General features: G+C 39.1%; 1 protein-coding gene across 1 annotated transcript in view; it reads left to right on the plus strand.

Annotated features, from left to right (window-relative positions):
* Positions 1 to 26707, plus strand: part of SUGT1 (SGT1 homolog, MIS12 kinetochore complex assembly cochaperone) — a 65903-nt gene that overhangs the window by 3238 nt on the left and 35958 nt on the right. The window contains exons 2-5 of the mRNA XM_050766353.1: positions 3020 to 3156; positions 5084 to 5225; positions 7622 to 7757; positions 13446 to 13587. The gene's annotated coding sequence lies outside the window, so the exon portion shown is untranslated. The remainder of the gene's footprint in view (positions 1 to 3019; positions 3157 to 5083; positions 5226 to 7621; positions 7758 to 13445; positions 13588 to 26707) is intronic.

A 26707-nucleotide genomic window follows, 5' to 3' on the forward strand; every position in this document is an offset into this window, starting at 1 on the left:
GGCTGATATAAGATTGGACATTACCATGTTTACCCTCTTCCACATTGATTTTCATTTTCCTGGGATATTTGCTTTTACCACAACCACTTCTGAGAAACCATCTTAACAATGATAAAGTCATTGATAGGAATGGAGCAATATATAGTTGGCCCTCTCTATGCTTAGGTTCTGCATCTACAAATAACCTCTGATAACATTTTTTGAGAAACACACAGAAAAAAATACCAATTAAAAAACACAGTATAACAACCACTTATGTAGCATTTGTTATATTAGGTATTACAAGTAATCTAGAGATGATTTAAAAATATTCTCGAGGGGCCTGGAGCGGTGGCTCACGCCTGTCATCCCAGCACTTTGGGAGGCCAAAGAGGGCAGATCACTTGAGGTTAGGAGCTGAGACCAGCCTGGTCAACCTGGTAAAACCCTATGTCTATCAAAAAAATAAAAAATTAGCTGGGTGTGGGGGCATGTGACTGTAATCCCAGTTACCCGGGAGGCTGAGGGTGGGAGAATCGCTTGAACCTGGGAGGTGGACATTGCAGTGAGCTGAAATTGTGCCAGTGCTCTCTAGCATGGGCAACAGAGTGAGACCCTGTCTCAAAAAAAAAAAAAAAAAAAAAAAAGGTTATGAAGGAGAAAAGTATGTATTCATGAAATAGTCTTAATTACAGGATTGAATAGATTGTGAAAAGATACTTTTTTGTTTTTGAAATGGAGTTTTGCTCTTTTTTTGCCCAGGCTGGAGTCCAGTGGTGTGATCTCGGCTTACTGCAACCTCCGCCTCCTAGGTTCAAGCGATTTTCCTTCCTCAGCCTCTCGAGTAGCTGGAATTACAGGTGCACTCCACCGTGCCTGGCTAATTTTTTGTGTTTTTAGTAGAGACGGGGTTTCATCATGTTGACCAGGCTGGCCTCGAATTCCTGACATCAGGTGATCCACCCGCCTCGGTCTCCCAAAGTACTGGGATTACAGGCGTGAGCCACCACACAGCCCTAAAAGATACTTTAACAAGTTCTCTTTACATTGTTAAAATCTATGAAGAAAGATCCTTGTATGTAAAAATTATCTTGTTCAATGACACAGGCTCCCTACAATTTTTATTAATTAGAACATTATAAATTATAAAGCCAGAGACTATAACTATGAAGGAAACCATTGTTATGAAATGCATGATTCTAGAAAATGAATATTCATCTATGTTCTGTGCATACTCTGATCAAATACATATGTTAAAATTTGGAAATGAAGTTTACAAGTGGTTTATGAAAGAAGTAACAATGACGTGGAATAAGGTTAAAGCTTTATTTACAGATAACAGTTCTGAAAGTACATTTCATTTTAACTGTTATATTTCCTTTTTTCTTTTTCTTTTTCGTTTTCTTTTTTTTTTTTTGGAGGGGGGACAGGGTGTTGCTCTGTGGCCCACACTGGAGTGTAGTGGAACACTCATCACTCACCACAGCCTCAACCTCCCAGGCTCGAGTGATCCTCCCACTCAGCCTCTCAAGTAGCTGGGACTGTAGGCGCATGCCACCACTCCTGGCTAATTTTTTTTTTCTTTTTGTGGAGTTGGGGTTTCGCCATCTTGCCCAGGCTGGTCTTGAACTCCAGGGCTCAAGCAGTCCTCCCTCCTTGGCCTCCCAGAGTGCTGGAATTACAGGCATGAGCCACCATGCTCAACCCCTTTTTTCATTCTTCTATTTTTCTTCCATTCCTATCAGATTTTAGATCTTCCATATCTTAGTTAAGTCCTTAAAATCTTTTTCCAAGAACTGTAGGAATTTGGGAACTTTAATTTGCGTATTAGGTAATAGATCATTATATAGAAAGCCAGGCATAATAAAATATTAATTTTGAGATGGCAGTTCTCAGTGAGTTTAAAAATGTTGCAAATAGCCAGGTATGGTGACAGATGCCTGTAGTCCCAGCTACTCGGGAAGATGATGTGGGAGGATTGCATGAACCCAGGACTTTGAGGCCAGACTTCACGATGTATTGAGATCCCATCTCTTAAAAAAAAAAAAAAGGAAAAAATGTTATATATAATTTACTTACTTTTTATAATAGAATGTTTTTGTATGAACTTGCTCTAATTTAGGAAGTTTTTAAAAGCTTTTTCTTATGAAAAATTTAAATCATATGCAAAGAACACAAAATGGTACAGTGAACCCCTTGATACTGTCACCCAGCTTCAACAATGATCAACATTTTGCCATTCTTGTATTATCTATACCTTCACCCACTTTCCATCTCCTACTTGATAATGATTGATGGCTTTTTTTTTTTTTCAGGTAAAATTTACATATATTAAAGTGTACAAATCTTAGCTGGAGGATTTTGACAAATGGATAAGCCCATGTGACCCACACACTTAACCAAGACACTGTGTTTCCCATTTTCACCTTCCCAGTCAGTAGCCTTCTCTCCTGAGGCAATTGCTGTTTTGATTGTTTTTTCACCTCAGATTAGTTTTGCCTGTTCTGGCACTTGACAGAAATGGAATCATACAGAATATATTCTGTGTCCACCTTCGTTCACTTGATCTAATGTCTATGAGAGTCAGTCATGTTGGCATGAGCTGAGTACTCTTCCATTGTTTAGATATCCTACAGTTTGTTTTTTCTTTCTAACAACAGACCTTAGATTGGTTCCAGTTTGGGGCTATTATGAGTAAAACTTCTGTGAGCAGGTTAAGCTGCCTTAATATTTGCTTGCAGTATATATTGTTTTTGAAATACAATAGCATCTAATTGAAAATTCCACTAATTTATAATTTTTGAGGCTGATCCCGCATCCCTCCACGTTAATGTATTGTTTTGAGCTAACATTTCAAAGTTTATTTAAAACTGGTACCTAATAGTTGAGAATTCCTACTTTTGTCAGAAATTGAATTGAATACTTTTTTGATCAACAGAAAAATTTCCCCCCAAAATCATTTTACTTTTCACTAAACTAATGGCATAATAATCAATCTCTCTTTCTTTCTTTCTCATTTGGTTTTCATTTTCTTTTTCAGAAATGAGACCCTGAGTCTTGAGTTGGTGGCAGCTGCATCTGCTGCCCTCTTTTGACAAACAAGCCAGAGCTGCTCAGGCAGCTCCGTAGCATGAGGAAGAGTCGGGCACAGAGAGGTGGAGAAAGACCTAAAATTAGGTAAGTGAATGAAACCATTAGGTCAGTAATGTTTATATCTCAAAATAGGCCATTTTCATGTGGCTAGTAAGTAATACATATAATATATACCACATAAGGGAATTTACATATAGAATATACCATGTAAGTGGAATTTTAGCAATTCAAGATTTTAAAAAATTTATGTCTTAAGTAAGATTATAGTTTTAGGAGACCAATTGAATAGTTACTTTCCTTTTAGGAAATTACAGTTTCTTGTCCATGAAAAAAGAAATGATAAATTCAGTAACGTTATTACAAATAACAGAATAAGATAGCTTTTCTGAGAAAAGTACTTTTTTTTTTTCAGTTAAATAGCTTGCTGGTATTATGCACAGTATGGCAATCTTCAGGTCTGTTTCCTTCTCTTTTTCCTCTTATTCTTATGTTTAAGCTGACATCTTTCCACTTACTCTCTTCATCTCTCATTATTTTATACTATGTTAGACTCCTTGCTGCCTACATTGTAGTAAGTGGTAGCACTGCTTCATTTTGGAAAATGATCTAAATCTGTTGTTCCCAATGAGCATATGTACCAGATGTATTTCAGGAAGGTAAAAGAAATGGCATCGTGTGGTGGCTCATGCCCGTAATCCCAGCACTTTGTGAGGCTGAGATAAGAGGAGCACTTGAGGCCAGGAATTTGAGACCAGTCTGTGCAACAAAACAAGACCCCATCTTTACAAACCATAAAAAAAATTAGCTGGGCATGATGGCGTGTGCCTGTAGTTCTAGCTACTTTGGGGGCTGAGGCAGGAGGATGGCTTAAGTCCAGAGTTTGAGGCAGCACTGAGTTATGATGGCACCACTGCACTCCAGCCTGGGCAACAGAGTGAGACCCTATCTCTGAAAGAAATTATATTTAAAAGAAAAAACCATAGGTATCTGGAATGTCAGTTCAGTGACTCATTTTGTTTGTGTTTGAACAAATACACGGCAGTAAATAAATATATCTATCTATTGATTTTAATTTAGTTATTGAATGTAGGTGATAGGTATACAGATACTGATTGTACTTTCATCTTTTCGGAGTAATTTTTCATGTGACACTTTTATGTTTGAAATGAAGATTTCTGAAGAACATCTTTAAAAGATGCAAATAAACAAAAATTGTAATGTTCTGTGTTATGTGAATGTTTTTTATTTAAACATAACCTTGTACGCTATATAATTAGTGGATAAAAATGAAATAAGAATTAAATGATATCACATTTCTGTTTCAGAAAGTCTATTACTGTTCTGTAGCTAAGGTTTTTTTTTTTTTTTTTTTGGAGACAAAGTTTCACTCTTGTCGCCCAGGCTGGAGTGCAAGGCACAATTTCGGCTTACTGCAACCTCCACCTCCCGGGTTCAAGTGATTCTCCTGCCTCAGCCTCCCAAGTAGCTGGGATTACAGGCACCTGCCACCATGCCCGGCTAATTTTGTGCTTTTAGTAGAGATGGGGTTTCTCCATGTTGGCCAGGTTGGTGTTGAACTCCCAACCTCTGGTAATCTGCCTTGGCCTCCCAAAGTGCCGGGATTACAGGCGTGAGGCACTGCGCCCCACAGTAGCTAAGATTTCTTTTTTTTTTTTTTTGAGGCGGAGTCTCGCTCTGTCGCCCAGGCTGGAGTGCAGTGGCCGGATCTCAGCTCACTGCAAGCTCCGCCTCCCAGGTTTACGCCATTCTCCAGCCTCAGCTTCCCGAGTAGCTGGGACTACAGGCGCCCGCCACCTCGCCCGGCTAGTTTTTTGTATTTTTTTTTTTTTAGTAGAGACGGGCTTTCACCGGGTTAGCCAGAATGGTCTCGATCTCCTGACCTCGTGATCCGCCCGTCTCAGCCTCCCAAAGCTCTGGGATTACAGGCTTGAGCCACCGCGCCCGGCAGTAGCTAAGATTTCTAATGCACTTGACCTTTTTATTATTTCAGTTTCAGTAACAAAATATCAGATACGAAAATTGGCAGATGTGCTACAACTAGAGTTAATATTAAGACCAGAGCATCAGATTCAGTTTGACCAAGTCTTTGACAATTATTCTGACCAGGAGAAGACCGCTGATCTTAGAAACAGGTATCAGGCTTTGTAGTCTGCTGGGTTTTGTTTGTGTAGTTTGGTTTTACCTTAACTGTAGATTTACCTTATTGTGTGTGTGTATTATTGCTGTTGGATACTGTGAGCATTATGAACGCATTTACATCTGTGTTCTTACTCTCTGTATACCACTTCCTAGAGAGGGAACCATGTGCTGGATTTAGCCAGCCATTTTTCTATACCTTAAATCAAACTGGGCCATGCTTCACATCTACCCACAGTGAATAGGGGTCCTTTGATTTAGAATAAGTAGAGCTGGCCGGGCGCGGTGGCTCAAGCCTGTAATCCCAGCACTTTGGGAGGCCGAGACGGGCGGATCACGAGGTCAGGAGATCGAGACCATCCTGGCTAATACGGTGAAACCCCGTCTCTACTAAAAAATACAAAAAACTAGCCGGGCGAGGTGGCGGGCGCCTGTAGTCCCAGCTACTCGGGAGGCTGAGGCAGGAGAATGGTGGGAACCCGGGAGGCGGAGCTTGCAGTGAGCTGAGATCCGGCGACTGCACTCCAGCCTGGGCGACAGAGTGAGACTCCTCTCAAAAAAAAAACAAAAAAAAAACAAAGAATAAGTAGAGCTGACTGAATTCTGAACAAACGAATATTTTGTGAGGAACATTATTTTTCATTTTAAATATAAATGCCTAATACCGTGTATTCATTTACCCTTTATATCTCTGTACATGCTTATCTTTTGTTACACCTTAGAAATGACCCACCATCAATGAAAAGAAAGAAAGGCGTAGGCCCGGCGTGGTGGCTCACACCTGTAATCCCAGCAATTTAGAGGGCCGAGGCAGGCAGATCATGAGGTCAGGAGTTCGAGACCAGCCTGGCTAACATGGTGAAATCCCTTCTCTGCTAAAAATACAAAAATTAGCCAGATGTGGTGGTGAGCGCCTGCAATCCCAGGGACTCAGGAGGCTGAGGCAGGAGAATTGCTTGAATCTGGGAGGCGGAGGTTGCAGTGAGCCAAGATCATGCCACTGCACCCTATACCTTAAAATGGTAGATTATTTGTGGCCATTTGAAATTACTGATTTGAAGTTCTTAAAGATGCCGAGCCATGTCTTACATAGTTATTTTAGAATCTAAAATTGTTCTGTATTTACATAAAGTTTCTATTCTTTCTCTCCTTTAAACCCTGAAAGTGGTAGCTGCGAAGGAGAACCCAGATATTTGGCATGGCCTGACAAAAATTAACTTGTTTTTTATTTATTTATTTATTTGTTTGTTTATTAATTAATTAATTTATTTATTTATTTATGAGACAGTCTCACTCTGTCGCCCAGGCTGGAGTGCAGTGGCGCCATCTCGGCTCACTGCAACCTCTGCCTCCTGGGTTCTAGTGATTCCCCTGGCAGCCTCCCCAGTAGCTGGGATTATAGGCACGAGCCACCACACCCAGCTAATTTTTGTATTTTTAGTAGAAATGGGGTTTCACCATGTTGGCCAGGCTGGTAACTCCTGACCTCAAGTGATCTGCCCACCTCGGCCTTCCAAAGTGCTGGGATTACAGGCGTGAATCACCTCACCTGGCCTAACCTGTCTTTATACTTGGATATGCTCGCAATTGGAGTGTTTTCAATACATTGTGTATTCCGTAGATTTGTTTTAAGTAAAATCAGGCACTTGAGTTAACTCCTGGGTGTTAAATTACTGATTTATAGAGGAAAGTTGGAAAAGGTGGTCAGCAGTTAACACAGGAAGTTCAAGAGTTTATGGTGACTTTGGAATATTATTTGAATTACTAATTTAAAGTGATTTAGTATCTGTTAGATATTGTTGAATAAAGTAGAAAGTGTTCTTGGAGTTTTACTTTAGAATATTTGAGTCACTTAATACTCGAGAAAATTGAACTTATTCGTATTGCATATAATACTGTGCAACTACATCGGGATGGCATATTTGATTTTTAATATTAGATATTTAATATTTTGAAAATTAAGTGGCAAAGGAGAAGCTAAAACAAGTAGGAAAGGGGTTCCTGTGCCTTCAGTGTGTTAAGAAGCCAGCTAAAGGGGAGTAAGGGGAAGCAGTGGTGTGATGCCAAGTTGTTCACGCTGCTATGACTCGGGCAGGGTCTAGGGTATCAACCCCAGACAACCCAGGCCTGGACTGATTGCTTCTGTTGGAAATTGACAGTTCACACTGGCCTGCCTCAGAATGTTGGCACTGCCACTGACTAATTCTGTGACCAGGGCATCTTTTATAGCCTCCATCAGCCTGTTTCCCCAGCTATAAAATGCTGAAAGTGAAACCTAGCTTAAATGGCTTTCTTGAGGAATAGAAAAGAAACACGTATCAACTATCTGGTACATAGTAGGTGCTCAGCAAGTGTCCATTCCCTTTCTTTGTTGTACATTCCTCTCTTGAAGTTCAGTGCTTTACCAAGGCATTCCCTGTCTGCTGTGACTTACTTTAATCCACCATCCTGTTCACCGGACATACAGTTGAGGGAGAAGAATGCAAGGACTGAGGAAAGTTCTGGAGCAGAAAAGCCTTTGTTTACAAGTATCTTGGGAACCTGCTAGAGGAAAACTTGTATGACTTGAGATCACATTATTTAACGTTCATATGATATTTCCGTTTTTTCCAGTTAATTCTGTTTAGTAGAGAAAAGTAATTTAGTCTATAAAAAAAGAAGTTAAAATTTTTAAAAATAACCCTCCAGTTTATAAACTGAATTTTAATCTGCCAGTAAGTATATCCAAGTAAATATGTAAATTGATGCATAAAGCAGTTGATTATCAAGTGTGCAAGAAAATGTTACCTATTAACTCTGATATTAATTTCAATCATTAAAAATAGTCATGTAAAGAAAGTTAATTATTTTACAGAATGATTGCTTTATGAAAGGGAATGTTGTGATTTACCTACGCATTCTTTTATAATTATAATTTGTAATTAAACATTGCAGTGTTTTCTGCCCTTAAAAACAAATGTTGACTTTAACAGCTTCTTTTTAGCATAATTTTATAGTTTTTCACAACATGGAGTTTTTAAAACTTAATATAAAAGGGAACAAATAAAAATTATGGCAAATTAAGCTAATCTTTTCAATTAGATATTTTGGAAATTAAATTGCTGTAACTGATTTGTTGTATTATGAAGCAAAACTTCAAGTGAACATTTCTGTTTTCAGCCTATCAGTCCTAAAAATGTGGCAGTTTAGCTAAGACGTTTGATGTGCATCAGTGGAATTATTTTTAATTTTTATGTATAATATTTCACTGAATTTTTTTTTCATAATTTTTGTTGACAGTTTATATTCATTAAAATATATATATATGGAAAAATATATTCACAGGGAAGAGACGTAATAGTTTTAACATTATAGCAGTTACTAAAGATAAGCACCTGAATAGGTTTGTTAAGAATAACTATTTCTCAGGTGGAAAAATATTCCATCTTTTCAGGATGTCCTTAGTGTTCTGATGGTGTAATAGTTGGATATTTTAATATTCCCGCCTGTCATTGGCCTGGATTCGAATCATGAATGTGGCGGTTGTTAGAAGGAAAACTTGGGACTGTAACGTCCCCCAAATTGGGAAGGCATCGAGAGACCAAAGAATAATTTGGGCAAGTCCAGCTTGATGAATAGATGAGTTTACTAGGATTTACATACTGGACTTTTCTAGGCAGCTCTGGAGTCAACCTGCCTCTTATCTCTAAGCTGTTTTTAAGCTTATATTCTGGCTATTTGCCTACTGTGTGTGCACGATGAGACTGTTTTGCTTGATCTGTTTTGAGGTATGCCCTGGGATATTTGGGTTCTCAGGGACACCTGCCCCTCAGCTAGGCATTATGGTCTTGGCTCCCTGCCGAGCCTTCAGGGTTCAAGCAACACATATACACTCTTCAGTAACCTGGTGGGGGACATACCACACTACAGTTGTTGATATTGCTAGTTGTGGTTCGGTTTCCCCCTTGAAATGTTGCATTCTGTGAGACAATGGGAGGTAAGTACTACCAATTACATGAATCCAGAGGTCCAGATTAGCCATTAATTTGGGTTAGAACATTATTAATCACCTATCATTTGCAGCGTATCTCTATGCTATTACATAAAGATATACTGGTTCCTGCCCCTAGGCAGCTTGCTATCTAGAAGAGGAGCTAGCATTTATAAAATAACTTATTGAAGTGATTTAGTGATTGTTCAGGAGATGGGAAGAACATTGAAGGAATATAACAGACTTGTAGTGTTTTTTTCTTAACACATGGTTGGTCTTTGTTCTCTATTCTTCCCCTTTTCTTTGGGTAAGAAATTTACCATTTTAAGTCTAAAAGAGAAATGAGTGTCCTCTTGCTTGACATTAAATTTGGTTTACTAGTAATATAAATGAAGAAACTCAATACAGATGTTCTCCAGAGTGTAAGTGATGAGCATTTCTACGAATAGAAGTTAGTTTTTTGGATTTTGGTAGAAATAATGTTGTATATGGACTTAGGAGGCTGAGACAACAGGGTGGCTTGAGATTAGGAGTTCAAGACCAGCCTGAGCAGCATAGTGAGATCCTTTCTCTAAAAAATAGAAAAAAATTATCTGGGTATGGTGGTGCATGCCTATAGTCCTAGCGACCTGGGAGGTTGAGGTGGGAGGATCACTGGAGCCCCGAATTCGATGCTGCAGTGAGCTACGATTGTGCCATAACACTCCAGCCTAAGTGACAGAGCGAGATCCCCTCTCAAAGGGGGGAAAAATGTTATATGTGATAGATAAGTTCCTAGGCCAGCCTCTAATGGCTCACTTAATCTTTCTAGCAGTTACTTATATGAACTTCTGATTTTCCCCCTATTTAATAAACTATATTAGAGGCTAGATCTCATTCATGACTGTATACCCTGTAGCATCTACTCATGTGGCTTACAGATCACAGGAACTAGTTATCTTAAATCTTAAATTCTTTTTTGAACAAACTGTACTATAAAATATACATCTCTAAAGGAAAGTAGTTAATTCAGTTAACGTTTGTTCATTAGAACTGAAGGTGAAGCTAAAAGAACAACCCCCTTGTATTACAAAAACTGCATTCTGTTGTGTATGATAAAAAGGAAATGCAAAATGCATAGGGACAATGAATCACCTCTCCCCTGCTCAAATCGTGTCCGTTAAGTGTGCATCAGAAAGGAATTTTTTGTCAGGGCAGCTGCTGTTGTCCAGCCAAGACACTTGGATTCTTGAAGGAGCCAGCTTGCTTTTTAAAATAGTCTTACTTCTAAAACTGAAATTAGTTGGCAAGGAGGCATTGAAATTTTATGTATTTTATAAAACAGTATCAAATGATTATACTGTAGTGAGGAAAGTAGCACACAAATTTATGTAATAATTTACTCTAATGAAGGTACTGTTTGTGCTATACTTTCATGAGTCTAAAGAATGATTTTGTTTCCAGTTAAGTACAAGAATAGCAAAATATGGAAACTTAAATTTAGCAGTTGTTCACTGTTGTTATATTGCCATCCCAAAGAATGCTGGAAATATAGTTGGCATTCAGTAATTTTTTTATTGACCGATTGAATGAGTTATTCTGTTCCATGATTCCCACGTCTTGTTCCCCACTAAATTCTTACACTGCTACAAAGGATATAGTCATAGGCCCTACTGGTTATCCTAGAGTCGACAGGCAGTATAGCTTAACAGAAAGAGTGTTGGTGTTGTGTAGAACTGGATTCAAATTCCGATTCTGCTGCACTTACGTTTCCCCAACTGTAAAATAAAGGTTGGTACATACATCTCCAGGATTAAATGAGGTCATCTGAGAAGTGTGAGGCACAGTGCCTGGAACATAGTACACATTTAATAAATGTTTGCAACTATTAGCAAGTGTAAAAACATGATGATCCTAATGATGATAGAAAAGACATAGGTCAGTCAATGTCCACCAAGTAAAAGATAACTGAGATAGTTATATTATTGATGTGATTGCTCTGTAAATGTGGCTAACAATTGTAATAGTTACTCAGTATCAGATGATCTAGGCCAAAATACTTAATATCTACTAGTCAGCATGTGGTTAGACACATCTCTGCACACAAAGGCTTATAGAAACAGATTCAGAAAAAGCAAATAGATAAAATAAGGCTTACCCACGTGGAAGAGTAAATGAGCTAGCCATTTGTTGACATGCTTTAGGGGGCTTGACAAAAGTGTATAAACAGGTAGGCTGGAGGATAAATCATATGCAATGTATACCTCTAGCCCAGAAAGATAAAAAATGTTTGAAAAATTAATTAAGGACCAACAATTAGGGAAAAAAGTAGCCAAGGGATAGATATTGATATTCGTTTTCCTTTTACAACTTTATTAAGTTATTTGTGTGCAACAAACTGCACACATTTAAAGTATGTAACTCGACTAGTTTTAACAAATAGATACACCCATGAAACTGCCACTTTCAATTGTGAACATTTTCATAACCCTTAAAAGTTTCCTTATATCCTTTTACAGTACACACACACACACACACACACACACACACACACACACACACACAGGCACACAATGCCGGCAACCATTGATCTGCTTTCTGTTAAAATAGATAGGTTGCATCTCTTAGAATTGTACATAAATGAAATCACAGAGTATGAACTCTTTTGCGTCTGGCTTCTTTCACTCAGCTAATGAGTTGAGATTCATCCATGTTGTTCCATATACTACTAATGCATTTTTATTACTGAATAGTATACAGTTGTATGGCTGTATTACTTTTTTTTTTTTTGAGACGGAGTCTCGCTCTGTAGCTCAGGCTGGGGTGCAGCGGCGCGATCTCGGCTTACTGCAACCTTCGCCTCCTGGGTCCTGGTTGAAGCATTTCTCCTGCCTCAGTCTCTGAGTAGCTGCCATATCATGCCCAGCTAATTTTTGTATGTTTAGTAGAGACGGGGTGTCGCCATGTTGGTCAGGCTGTTCTTGAGCTCTTGACCTCATGATCCGTCTTGACCTCACGATCCCTCGGCCTCCCAAAGTGCTGGGATTACGGCTGCGAGCCACCGTGCCCTGCCGATGTATTACATTTTTGTACCTATTCACCTGTTAGTGGATATTTGGATTGTTTCCCAAATTACAACCCACGTTTGGCTGTTACAGAGACAGCTGCCATGAACTTTCGTGTACAAGTCTTTGTATGGACATGTATTATCTCTTGGGTAAATATCCAGGAATGAAATAACTATGATGAATAATAGATGTATTTTTAACTTTTTAAGAAGCCATCAAGCTGTTTTCCAAGATGTTTGTACCATTTTATGTTCCCAGCAGCAGTAACTGGTGGGAATATGGCTCATTCTCAGAAGATGATCTGAAATTTCAAAAGTAAAAAAGTTATTGAAACGTAATGTGATGGTGGTAATTAGCCAACTCATAGGGTTGATTGTGAGGATTAAATGTACTAATGCATAAAAAACATTTAAGCAAAGAGGAAGTACTCAGTGTTCATTAGCAGTTTTATTGTTATTCTGTTGATCTAACTTCTTTGGTTGTGAACAGTAGTACATTAGTGACTAATTTTGATAGAGTAAAAAGTAAACAGCCTAGATTTTAAAAATCAAAGTCACATATTGTATAAAAATATTCATATTCATAAAAATACCTTTAAACAAAATACAAATTTATTTATTTTTTTCCAGTAGAAGGGGTAGTGATTACCTGACATTGTGGTAAAACCAAAGTTAAGCTTGCCATTATTATAGTTGTAGTATGTGTGTGTATATGTATGTATGTATGTATGTATTTATTTATTTTGAGACAGAGTCTCGCTCTGTCACCCAGGCCGGAGTGCAGTGGCCCGATCTTGGCTTACTGTAACCTCCGCCTCCCGGGTTCAAGCAATTATCCTGCCTCAGCCTCCCAAGAAGCTGGTATTACAGGTGCGCACCACTGTGCCCAGCTAATTTTTTGTATTTTTAGTAGAGATGGGGTTTCACCATGTTGGTCAGGCTGGTATTGAACTCCTGATCTCCCCACCTTGGCTTCCCAAAGTGCTGGGATTACAGGTGTGAGCCACTGTGCCCAGCCTAGTTATAATCTTTACTATAATTTTTGTTGCTGTTATCTCTCAGTGAGTAACTTTTTGTTATATACTGTAATTATGAGTGTCAAGTTATGAAAAATACACGATCAATCCAGGATTGGTTATAACATTTTTTAAAAAGATATTTACATTGACTTGTTCTTATTTAAAATGTCTTATTATACAGACACATCACCTTCACTTTGGGATATGGAATTTGATAAGCAGTTAGCCACAGAATATGAACAACCCCTTTAAAATGAGATTGCAGTGCTGATCCAGTGGACAAAAGAGGGGAAACTGAGAGTTCCCGATTGACAATGAAGCAGGTAAGTGTTAATTGCCGGGGTTTATAAAATTCATTGATTGAGATTATTTCTGTCAGATATTCACTTTTAGAGTGTAGATACTTAGATGAATTTCAAAACACTCTGTCGATATCTTCACGGTGTCCTAAAGACAATAAGTTGCAGCAGAATGCATGCAATATAATAGAATTTTATAAAATTCAAAAACCAAATTTTGAATATACTTTGTTAGCTCTAAAGGTGATAAAACTATAAAGAAAATGATCAACATAACACGGTATTTCAGGAAGGCAGAGTAATTGAGGAGGGACACCCAGGGGCTTCGACAGTACTACATTCTGTTCCTCAAGTTGGACGGCAGGTTCACAGGTGGTCATTTCATCATGCTTTTATGTTATTATATGTTGTATATATTATACTATAATATGTGTTATCCATATTATAATTATACATGATATTCTTTTGTTTGTAACAATGTTTCATAATATTTTAAGGAATGAATGGAAATGGCACATAATGAAGATACGCAGTGCCTAGCCATCAGTAGGGTCCCAGCGTTATCAGATTCCAGGATAATTCCTATACAAAAACAAGCAAAAAAAGGACATGTTATTTAGAATGAAAAGACCATCCATATTCTAATAAACTGAGACAATCAAATAGGGAATCCCTCTTTTAAGGATGGTATTTGTTATATGCTTGGAAGTGTTTTGAAGTAGAAATTTGTTGTAAATAAATCTCCTTATTAATAGGAAAGTATAAGCTTCCTTTTAATGTCCATTATCCCTACCAAGAAATTAAAAATCCTGGAGGTTAGTATGGCTTATGAACTCACTTACTTGCTTATTAATGACACGTGGATTTACCCTCTTAGGGGATGACCATGGGTATTTTAAAAGATAAGAAATTTGCTGAGAATTTCTTAAATTTTTCTGATTTTTACTAGCCAGTGAGGACATTGTCCCTTTTTTGCAGGTAGCTTTGAAAGATGATGATACCTCCACAGTTGAGACCATGTTGTTAAAACATCCTTTATTTAACCATTTACACATTTGGTTCTAAAGAATGTATTATCCTTAGATTCTTGGTTCTAAAGAATGTATTATCTTAAGATTCTTGTGTTATTACTATTCTTAAAATTGCTCTAAAACTTGCTGAGGTAATCAGCTTTACATTCTGTAAAAACAGATAACAAAACCCTCTTAATCTTGAAGGTGCTTTTAAAGTTCATGTATTTATACATGTATGCAAATTGGCTATTAAATTGGGAAGATTTTATTCTAAGTAACCAAATCTTAAGGAGCTAAAGCAAACCTGCTTTGTAAAATGTATTAATTCCAGGACTAAGCAATTTCTGAAAACAGATCGATTTACTGTGCTGCTTAATATTTCCTCAAACCAGAATACAAGCGATAGTGGCAGAGGGAGGAAGTAACTCACACCAGGAAGAACAAACAGCTGCTGGAATACGCTTGTGGTTTAGAGCTTCTTTTAAAAATCCTGTCAGCTGCAAAGAAAGGAAGGACTAATATTTTCCATGATGTCAGTAACATCTTTATGAAGATGCTCCTTTTGAATGTGGTACAGGAAGTTGGAAAACACTTAGGCATAGTATCTGGCATAGTGCCCCTTAGGGAGCACTTCATATACAGACGGTCCGGGGCTTAGGATGGTTTGACTTAAAATTTTTTGACTTTATGATGGTTCCAAAGGTGATGCACATTCAGAAGAAAGCGAACTTTGAGTCCCCATACAACTATCCTGTTTTTCATGTTTAGGACGTTGTTCCCATAAATTACATGAGGTATTCAACCCTCTATAATAAAAAATAATTTATGTTAGATGATTTTGCTCAAATGTAGATTAGTGTAAGTCTTCTGAGTACGTTTAAGGTAGGTTAGTCTAAGCTCTGATGCTCAGTAGGTTAGGTGTATTGAAGGCATTTTGACTTACGATAATTTCCCCTCCCAATAAACCCATTGTAAGTCGAGAAGCACCTGTAGAGGTCTACCTTTACCAGTTTCAACTGTGACAAATTTAATGGAACCTGTATTGCTTTTAAATTGGAGAGCAGCAGCAGGTCTGAAATAAATACTGCAGTTAGCTTTGTGTTCTTCACTATTTATTGAACAGTTCAGAGGGCAAGGAAGCAAAGAGAAGCACTCTTGAGTGTGTCTTTGCTTGCCAACTCCTGGCCTTCCTTTATTTTTCTCTCGTTTTTTCTGTTCTCTTCTCTCTTTGACCCTGTCTCAATAAAAAAAAATAAATAAATAAATAAATAAATAAATAAATAAAATATCCCTTGGGAATACGTAGTATTTGTATATGGAAAACCTCAATGCCTTTCTTGCTACCTGTAAGATAAAGTCCAGAATCCTTAGCTTAACGTTCAAATTTCTCCATCAAACTGGGTTCCTAGGCCGACTATTGCAGAGTTAATGTTGTTCTTGTTTTTTTGTTTGTTTGTTTTTGTTTGTTTGTTTTGAGATAGTGTCTTGCTCTGTTACCCAGTCTAGAGTGCAGTGGCACAATCTTGGCTCACAGCAAGTGTCACCTCCCAGGGCTCAAGCAGTCCTCTCATTTCAGCCTGCCGAGTTGCTGGGACCACAGGCCTGCACCATACCTGGCTAATAGATGTGTGTATTTTTTGTAGAAAGGGGTTTTCACCATGTTTCCCTGTCTGGTGTCCAACTCCTGGGCTCAAGGGATCCACCCCTCCTTGGCTTCCCAAAGTGGTGGGATTACAGGCGTGAGCCATTGCACCCAGCTGATGTTTTTCTTAAAATGCGAATTCTTTGGCTCCACCCCATACCTACTGAATTTGTCTCTCATGGGAAAGCTGTACAGGTTGTATTTTTAACTAGTATTGTTTATTTCTTGCTACTCAGAGTGGTCCCAAATTAGCATCAGCATCACTGGAAACATTTTAGAAAAATAGAACTCCAGACCCTGCTCCAGACCTAATGAATCAGAATAATATAGACATTCAAGTTTGAAAAGCACTAGGTAATCTTAATGTACACTTGGAAGTTTAAGAATAACTGATCTGGCCCCAACCTATCATTTTAAGTTTGTCCCTCAATGTTGCTCTACATTTATTCATTTAACCAACATGTATTGGGTAAGGTATCAAGGATGGCTCCACATAGTCATGGAACTTGTAGTACAAAGTTGACAGAATATAATGTCTGCCCTCCAGAGACACACTGGGGTTAACCAGGGAAGTTGCTTACTGCTGCGTGTGACTAGCCAGTGACTCTCACCATCCATTTAGACAAAAGGGATCAGTATTTTGGGCACAGCCATAACCCATTCATAGTACATTAGTTGGGGAGCTCTGCCTTATGTCCTGGTATTTCTTAAGATTCCATTCTTGGCTTTCTTCCCACTGCACATGCTCCTTTGAGAATCTCATCTATTTCCATGGCTCAGTCACATCTGAGATCCACATCCCATCAATCATGCAGCCCAGGTAATTTACCTCCTCAAAAGCTTTTAATGTGTCATTCATCTTCATGTTTCTACCTTAGTTTAAGTTACCATGATTTCTTACCAGGAATATGCAAACTTCTGAACAGGGTTTACAAGGACCAGCATGATCTGTCCCTATATTACGTCTTGACTCTCTGTAGCCCTAACATAATCTAGTCATCAGCTCCTGAATAGGACATGGCTCTCAGTACTTGGCCTCTCCACACCAAATCATTAACTCAACATTGTTTATTAAGGAAGGACCTGTGATGCTGTTGTCACTGTCCTTAACCTGTAAACCTGCTGCCTTCCTCACTTTCCATTTATTCTTTAACCCGCTGTAGTATTGCATTTGACTTATTACCCTGAAGTTGTTGTTGCAAAGGTCACTAAGAGTAACCAATTTCCATATCGCTGAATCCCATCCTTCCTTCTCTTCCTGGACCTCTTGATCAATTGATAACCTTTCATAACTCACTTTTCTTCTAAACCCTCTATTGCCTTCAGTTTTGCCCAATCTGAAGTGCTCAACTCTCCTATCCTCCTGCTTCTGTAATATTTTCCCCCTTTTACCATGTAAAAAATAATTTCCTAATGTTCCCTTTGGGTTGCTCCAGAGACTTTTTCAAAGATTGGAGTTCTCCCAAGTTTTGTCTAAAGGTCACTGTTCTTATTCTCTGCTTTCAACTTGTCCGCTTCCAATCTGTTCTCCCCAATGCAACAGGAGTGTCGGTCTAATTATGTCAAGCCTTCAGTGGTTTTTTTAGTCTTTTCAAATGGAGTTGAGGCCCTATGTGGTCTCACCTCTTCTTTATTTCACCAGCCTTATGATCAAATTCTACACTCCCAGACATAATAGCAATTAGAATAAGAATGCTTTCAATTGCAAGAAGCAAACAGAAAAACCTAACTGAAAATTATGAAATAACACAAAACAAAAAGTCAAGAGTTTGGAGGCTTCTGGGTTGGTTAACTCAGGAGCTCAGTGGTAACACTGAGGAACCAGGTTTCTCCATCCTTCTGCTTTCACTTTCCTTGGGATATTAGTTTGGTCTTCCAGGATGGCTACTGCTAAAGGTAGCTGCAGTAATTTATTCTATGTTTCTGTTTATCAATAAGGAGACCTTTCCCAGAATCCCTGAGCAGATATCTCATGCATGGCCTAAATGGCTAGATTAGTTATATACCCCTTCGTAAACCATATTGTTGGCCATAATGGCCACTGTGGGGTTGGGGATCCCAATAGTGTGGATTGTGGGATTACCACAAATGACTTAGTCATGTGCTGGAGAAACAAAATTGGGGCTCCACAGCAAGGAAGAAGGGAGGAGAAGTGAAGTATCCTACTGTTAGGTATACTTGTCCTTCCTGTACATACACTGAAAAATGTTCATGCCCATATGAAAAATGTATTTGTTTCCCAAAGAGAATCAACCAGAATCTCATCCAGATACTCTATCCAGCTTCATGTCTAAGATCTCTGGTGGAATACACAGGCTGCTTTTTCAACTGGTGGCTGTGGCTCTCTGGTGTTCTGTCCTCAACAGCCACATCTAATATGAGCACTGGGAAGACTCTTTCTAAGGCTGCTCAGCTTTAGAGTACATTTCTTGATTGTGTGACCTTGGTGTCCTGTCTCAGAGTCACTAGTTTCCTAGCCCGAAACAGTTGTGTCTCTGCCCTCCATCCTGCCTTTCCCACTCAGCCAGTTACACACCATTCCAGGTCTGTTTAGTAGTACTCCACTTCCAAATACCAAATTGTCTGTCAGTTTGGATTTTTAGTCATAAGCAACAGAGATGGATTCTGGTTTTCAGCATAAGATAAATTGTATTAGAAGAATATTGTGCTGCTCGCTGAATGGCCAAAAGGACTAGGGAATCAGCATCAGTCTGAGCCACACGGCTGGGAATAAATCCTGGAACTATACTGCATAACTGGTTGGGTGAGGAGATTGTAGCCGCTGTTGCCAAGCACTGACACACTGTGCTTTGTAATACTATCTGCTGCTTTGGGAATTTAATCTTGACACATGTGCTACTGCATCTGGAGAGGATACACTAAGGTCCTTCCTTGATTTATTGTTGTTAACTAGCTACCAATTTTAAAGTATGTACAAGTTCAACTTAAGTCGTTTGCATTTTCAGCTTTTATAAAGGGAGACTGGCTCAGTGGGAAGACTCAAGGAATTCCCCAAACATAAGAAAGAGCTGAATTCTAAATAACCCAAAAGAAAGACCTACTTAAGGACAAATCCAGGTTTTGTGGGGCCAAAATTTACACAATTTGGTGGGGTTGTGGGAGTGGGGAGGGGATTTATTTAGGAAAAATACATACAAAATTATATTAACAAATTAGATAGAGGGTTTGAAGGGGCTTTTGCAAATAAACATCCCTGAAGCTGTATTTCCCAAATCACTGGGCTGCCTCTGCTTTCCAGCCCACTCTGCTCAGCAGTTCATCTCATGCTGGTTAACTCCTATGTGTTCTTCAGGCTTCGGCTGAGACGTTACTTCCTCTGAGCTTTCAGAATCTTCTGACTGCTCTCACAGAACCCTTTACTCTCTCCCATTTAGACATATATGACACTGCAATAACTGCCTGTTGGTATGTGTGATTCCAACACTAGATTATTAAGCACCAAGATTGCAGTCATTTTAGTATCCCTAATACCTCACATAATATCTATACGTAGTAGGGATTCAGTATTTATTAAGTGAAAAAACTAAATTTTCTTCTTGCCTTTTTTTTTTTTTTCTTTTTTGACACAGGGTCTCGCTATGTTGCCTAGGTTGGAGTGCAGTGGCATAGTAACGGTTCACTGCAGCCTCGACCTGGGCTCAAGCAATCCTCCCACCTCAGCCTCAGGAGTAGTTGGGACTACAGGCATGCACCACCACATCTGGCTAATGTATTTTGTAGAGACAGTGTTTTACCGTATTGCCCAGGCTGGTCTCGAACTCCTAGACTCAAGGGATGCTCCTGCTTTGGCCTCCCAAAGTGATGGGATTACAGGTGTGAGCCACTATGCCTGGCCTCCTTGTGCTAGTGTTCTCATGTTGCTTACCACCGTCCATATGCTTATGACTATCAACTCTTATCTATAGCTCTAAATGTGTTTTAAAAAATAGCTTTAGGCCGGGCGTGGTGGCTCACGCCTGTAATCCCAGCACTTTGGGAGGCTGAGGTGGACAGATCACGAGGTCAGGAGATGGAGACCATCCTGGCTACGGTGAAACCCCATGTATATTAAAAACACAAAAAATTAGCTGGGTGTGGTGGTGGGCGCCTATAGTCCCAGCTACTTGGGAGACTGAGGCAGGAGACTGGCGTGAACCTGGGAGGTGGAGCTTGCAGTGAGCTGAGATCTCATCACTGCACTCCAGCCTGGGTGACAGAGTAAGACTCCATCTCAAAAAAAAAAAAAAAAAAAAGCTTATAGGGCTATAATTGACATAAAGCAAACCACACACATTATTTAAAGTGTACATTTTGAAGTGTTACATATGTATACACTCGTAAAATCATCACCATAATCAAGATAGTGAACATACCTATTACCCCAATATGTTTCCTAATGCCCCTTTTATTCTTAAAATTCCACCCTGCTCTCCAACCCCCACCCCCACCCAGTAAACCACTGATCTGTTGTCTGTCATACAGATGAGTTTTAAAATTTTTCAGGATTTTATATAAATGGAATCATACAAAATAATACTATTTTTGTCTGGTTTCTTTCACTTAGCATAATTTTGAGATTCATCCATGTTGTAGTGTATAGCAATACTTCATTCCTTTTATTGCTGAGCAGTATTCCATTGTATGGCTATACTGGCTATACTACTGTTGTTTTTTGTTTGTTTGTTTGTTTTGAGACGGAGTCTCGCTCTGTGACTCAGGCGTGATCCTGGCTCACTGCAACCTCCGCCTCCTGGGTTCAAGCGATTCTCCTGCCTCAGCCTCCCGAGTAGCTGGGACTATAGGTGCATGTCACATTTTTTTGTATTTTTAGACAGAGTTGACCAGACTAGTCTCGAACTCCTGATCTTGGGTGATCCACCTGCCTCGGCCTCCCAAAGTGTGGGATTACAGGCATGAGTCACTGTGCCCGGCCAGCTGTACTACTGTTTATCCATTCACCTGTTGATGTACATTTGGGTTGTTTCTAGTTTTCAACTGTTAACCATTAAAACTGCTATAAACAGACATTCCTGTGCAAACATTGCATGAACATGTTATTTCATATCTCTTGGGTGCTAATTGCTAATTGTGTAGCAGCAGTCTAAGTCATTTTATGGTTGTGCCTTTTTACATTCCTACCAGTGGCGTATGCGTCTTCCGGTTGCTCTACATCCTTGCCAACATGGTCAGTCTTTCTCATTTTAGCCATTTAAATGGGTGTGTAGTGGTATATGGTTGTGGTTTTAATTTCTATTTCCCTATTGACTTACAGTTTCTAAGTTTTGAGAGATCTTCAGATATTCTGGATGCAGACTCTTCATCAGAGATGTGACTGCAAATATTTTCCTAGTGTAGAATCTCTTAAATTTTGGTGAAGTCTAATTTGCAAATTTCTTCTTTTATGGATCATGCTTTTGGTGTGCTAAGAAATCTTTGTCTAACCCAAGATCCCAAAGATTTTCTTCTTCTAGAAGTTTTATAGGAGTTGTAGCCCTATAATCCATTTTGAGTGAATTGTTTTACATGGTGCAAGATATACATTGAAACTCACTTTTTGGCACATGTATATCCAATCTGTTGTAAAGTCTCTCCTTTTCCACTCTTTTTTTCTCCACTGAATTACCTTTGGACCTATGTTAAAAATCAGTTGTCTACATATGGTTTGGGTCTGTTTATGGATTCTCTGTTGCATTAATCTGTCTATCTTTGCGCCAATACCACAAGGTTGACAAGTCTTGAAATCAAGTAATGTTATCTCTCCAACTTTGTTATTTTTCAAAGCTGATTTGGCTATTCTAAGTCCTTTGCATTTTCGTTTGAATTTTTTCCCCCATTTGAATTTTAGAATCAGTTTGTCAACTTCTAAAAGGGAAAAGCTCTGGGATTTTTGAATGTATTTTATTTCAGAGATGGGGTCTCTATTGTCTAGGCTGGTCTTGAACTCCTTGCCTCCAAGTGATTCTCCTGCCTCAGCCCCAACAAGAGCTGAGATTAGGCATGAGCCACCATGCCCAACTAGGGATTTTGATTAGGATCATGTTGAGTCTATAGGTCAATCTTGGAAGAACTGAGATCTCAACAATATTGAGTCTTCTTGACTCATGAATTTGGAGGAGCTCTCCATTTGTTAGTGTTCTTTAATTTCTCTCGGCAATGTTGTTGTTTTTTTTTTCTTTTTCTTTTTTTTGAGACAGAGTCTTGCTCCATTGCCCAGGCTGAAGTGCAATGGCCCGATCTCGGCTAACTGCAACCTCTGCCTCCCGGGTTCAAGCAATTCTTCTGCCTCAGCCTCCCAAGTAGGTGGAATTACAAGCACCTGCCACCACAACCAGCTAATTTGTTTTGTGTTTTTAGTAGAGATAGGGTTTCGCCATGTTGGCCAGCCTGGTCTCAAACTCCTGACCTCAGGTGATCCACCAACCTCGGCCTCCCAAAGTGCCAGGATTACAGACATGAGCCACCGTGCCTGGCTGCAATATTTTTTAGTTTTCAGTGCACATCTTGCATATCTTTTGTCAGATTTTTTTCAGTATTTAATATTTTGATGTTACTATAAATGTCATGGCTTTTAGCATTTAAAATTTTGATTATTACTGAGTTTGTTTTAAATCTTTTTTCTATTGAAATATAAACTTTGTAAAGTGCACAAATCTTTTTAAAATTTTCTTTTTTTAAAAAAACTTCTCTTTGGGAAAGCTTTATTGTGAAAAAGACACAAATAAGAGATTTTGTTAGATTCAGTTTGAAATTATCAAGTATAATACACTTAAGGATGGCTTCAATGTTAGACTGGGAAGGTTTTCTCTTTTAAATGAAAGGATCCTTTTCCTAGGAAGATGTTAAGTAACACAGTATAGATGACTATTTTCACTCTTCAGTTTGAAGACGAATTATCCTTCAATAAATGCCCACTTAATCCAGCATGGTTACTCCTCCCCTTCTTTAAATTACCAAAGCTAAGTACATTGGCATATTTAGTTATGTCATTTGCATATGAAAACATTTTTTTTTAAACTTTTTTTTTGAGAGAAGTCTCACTCTTGTCTCCCAGGCTTAAGTGCAATGGCTCAATCTCAGCTCACTGCAACCTCTGCTTCCTGGGTTCAAATGATTCTCCTGCCTCTGCCTCCCAAGTAGCTGGGATTAAGGCGCCTGCCACCATGGCCCCACTAATTTTTGTATTTTTTAGTAGAGACAGGGTTTCACCAAGTTGGCCAGGCTGGTCTCGAACTCCTGACCTCAGGTGATCCGCCCACCTCGGCCTCCCAAAGTGCTGGGATTACAGGCATGTAATCCCGTGCCCGGCCGAAAACATTTTATTAATGACTTCTTAAGCATTTGTCTCTCCTTCCTCCCAAGACTTCAATAAACTGATGCCAAGAATTTATGGAGAAAATTATAAAAACTTTACTGAAAGATAGATATGAGTAACTGAATGAAGCAAGCAATTACGTTCATGGATTGGAAGAGGCAATACAAGGGAAAGATATCATTTCTTCTCAAACGAATCTGCAAAATCAAAGTGAACAATTTGTTGTTGTTGTTGTTAAGAGACTCACACTGTTATGTAGGCTGGAGTGCAGTAACATGGTAAGAGTCTCAACCTCCTGGGCTCAAGTGATCCTCCTGCTTCAGCCTCTCAAGTAGCTGAGGCACGCACAACCATCCTTGGCTAATGCTTTTTTATTTATTTTTTGTAGAGACGAGATCTCACCACCTTGCCTGGGCTGGTCTTGAACTCCTGGGCTCAAGTGATTTTTCTGCCTTGGCTTCCCAAAGTGTTGGCATTATAGGCGTGAGCGTGTACCCAGCCTGCATAAATCTTGTGCATAACTTGATAAAATTTTGTTTGAATACACTGCTGTGATTACCAGCCAGATCAAGATATGTAACATTTCCTGCATCCAAGAAGATTTCTTCATGCTCCTTTTCCCCACCCTCCCTGACAACCAGGAGGTTCCCTTATGATACCTCTCATCTAAGTGGAATCAATCATGATGTACTCTGTCTTTTTTTTTTTTACCACAACTTAATGTATATAATGTTCATCCATATCGTTGTGTGTAGTAGTCGTTCATTGTTACTCATTGCTATATAATATTTTTTCTCCTATTTAAGGACATTTAGATTATTTCCAGTTTTTGCTACCTTGGGTAATGCTGCAGTGAATATTCTTCTACATGATCATAAATAATAAATACTCTTGGGTATATGCCCAGTGGTAGAATTATTGGGTTATGGTCTATGTATAACTAGCTTTAGTAGTGTCTGATATAGTTTGGATATGTGTCCCCACCCAAATCACATGTCAAATTGTAATCCCCAATGTCGGAGGTGGGGCCTGGTGGGAGGTAACTGGATCATAGGGGTGGGTTTCTCATGAATGGTTAAGTACCACCCCCCTTGGTACTGTCCTCACAACAGTGAATTCTTGTGAGATCTGGTTGTTAAAAAATGTGTACCTCCCCCCACCCTACTTGCTCCTGCCATGTAAGATGGCTGCTTTACCTTTGCCTTCTGCCTTGATTGGAAGCTTCCTGAGGTCTCTGCAAAAGTAGAAGCTGCTATGCTTCTTGTACAGTCCGCAGAACCAAGAGCCAATTAAACATTTTTTCTTTGTAAATTATCTAGTCTCAGGTATTTCTTTATAGCAATGCAAGAACTGACATATAGTACCACAGTTTTCCAAAATGATTAAACTCTCACCAGCAATATATGAAAGATATAGTTGCTGCATATCCTTGTCAGTGCTTGGTATTGGAAGTCCTTTTAATTTAAGCCATTCTGGTGGTAGTCTTGGTAACTCATTGATTTCAATGTCCCTAATATATAGAACTTTTTCTCATGTTGGGCCTATAGGTCAGTCTTGGAATTCACCCTTTCAGAGGCCATACATTTATGTGTATTGGTGCATGGCAGAGGCTGGTGTACACACATTAGTGCAGAGCCATAACTGGAGCATACCTGAGACTAACCCTGTGGTCTAAGAAGAACCCACGTTTGGAGTCCTGGGCTGAGGAATCCAGGAATAGCCAACCCAGAGATTCACTCCTTATCTATGAAGGACATCCACATCCCTGGCCCATATCTTAGGCTGTACAGGAAATCAAGGCCCTTTGTTTTTGGGTTAAATGGAGGTTGCTAGGAGGGTGCTAAGTGAAAATGGTATATACACTACATGCTTTTTACAAATGGTATCAGTTCTCCAGGCCAGCCCACCACTGGACCACCCTCGTATGTAAGTCCTGAATAAACCTTGTCTCCTTCACTGGCTCTGCCTCTCTTCTTATAGTGCCATCCCAACTGGAGTCAGTGGGTCCAGAAGAACAATTGGCCATTTAGATAACATCTGAAAATTAACCAGTGTAATTCACAGTAACATTAAAAAATACAAATGAACATTTCAATAAAGGCAGAAAAAGCACTTGATATTCAATGCTTTCCTCCTGATGTTACGACCAAGACAAGGAAGTCCATTATCACTATTTTTACTCAATAGTGGAAATACTAGCCAGCAACAAAAGGCAAAAATAAATACAAATAAAAGGTATAAAGGTTACAGAGAAGTTAAACCATCTTTATTCGTGGATTGCAAGATTTTGATCGCAGAAATTCCGAAAGAATCTACACAGTATTATTACAAGTAACAAGGGAACTTAGCAAGATGCTTGAATATAAGATCAGTATGTAAAAATCAATATTGTTTATTCTTACAACAAGCAGAATATAAAAAAGTCAAAATGCCATTTAACATAAATCTAATGAAAGATATGTATCATCTCTATACTGCAATCTATCCAAGCACAGCTGCATTAAAATATAGATATATGGGCAATCTACAAAACATTGCCAGGAGAAATTAAAGACCACTTAAATAAATGGTGGGGTAGAATGATACTCATGGATTGAAGGACTTAATGTTAAGATACTAGTTTTCCCCAAACAGATCTATAGATTCAATGCAAGTCCAGCAAAAATCCCATTTTTTAATTTAACCTAATTCCAAAATTCACCTAGAAATACAAAGGTCGTAGAATGAGCCAAAGCAATCTTGGGAGAATAAGTTACAGGACTTAAAGATTTATTATAAAACTACATTAAGTTAACACAGTTTGGTACTGGTATAAAGTTAGACAAACACTACTCCCTCTCGCTCCTCAATCTGCCCCCATCCCTGGAACATGCTGGCAGCTTTCTCCATCCGATCTGCAAGCGTAAAGAGCGCTGAGGAAGGGCTGACCGACTGGCGTGGGAAACAAAGCGGCACTGAGATAACTTAGGCCACCTTCCTCCCCTCAGTACCTTCGGATGGAAAAAGTTTCCCTTCTTGGTCTGGGAAGCCCACTAAGAAGAAATCCTGGGCTGTGGGGCCGCCCGGCGCGTTGCCCCAGGAACCAGAAGGCTTTTTGCCGCTATTAGGGCAGAATGACTTCCGGTGAGTCCCAGCCGTTTAGGATTCCCAGCCCAAAGATCGCGGGAATCCAAGCGT

This window comes from Macaca thibetana, chromosome 17 (genome assembly GCF_024542745.1).
Source record: "Macaca thibetana thibetana isolate TM-01 chromosome 17, ASM2454274v1, whole genome shotgun sequence".
In the NCBI taxonomy this organism is placed as follows: domain Eukaryota; kingdom Metazoa; phylum Chordata; class Mammalia; order Primates; family Cercopithecidae; genus Macaca; species Macaca thibetana.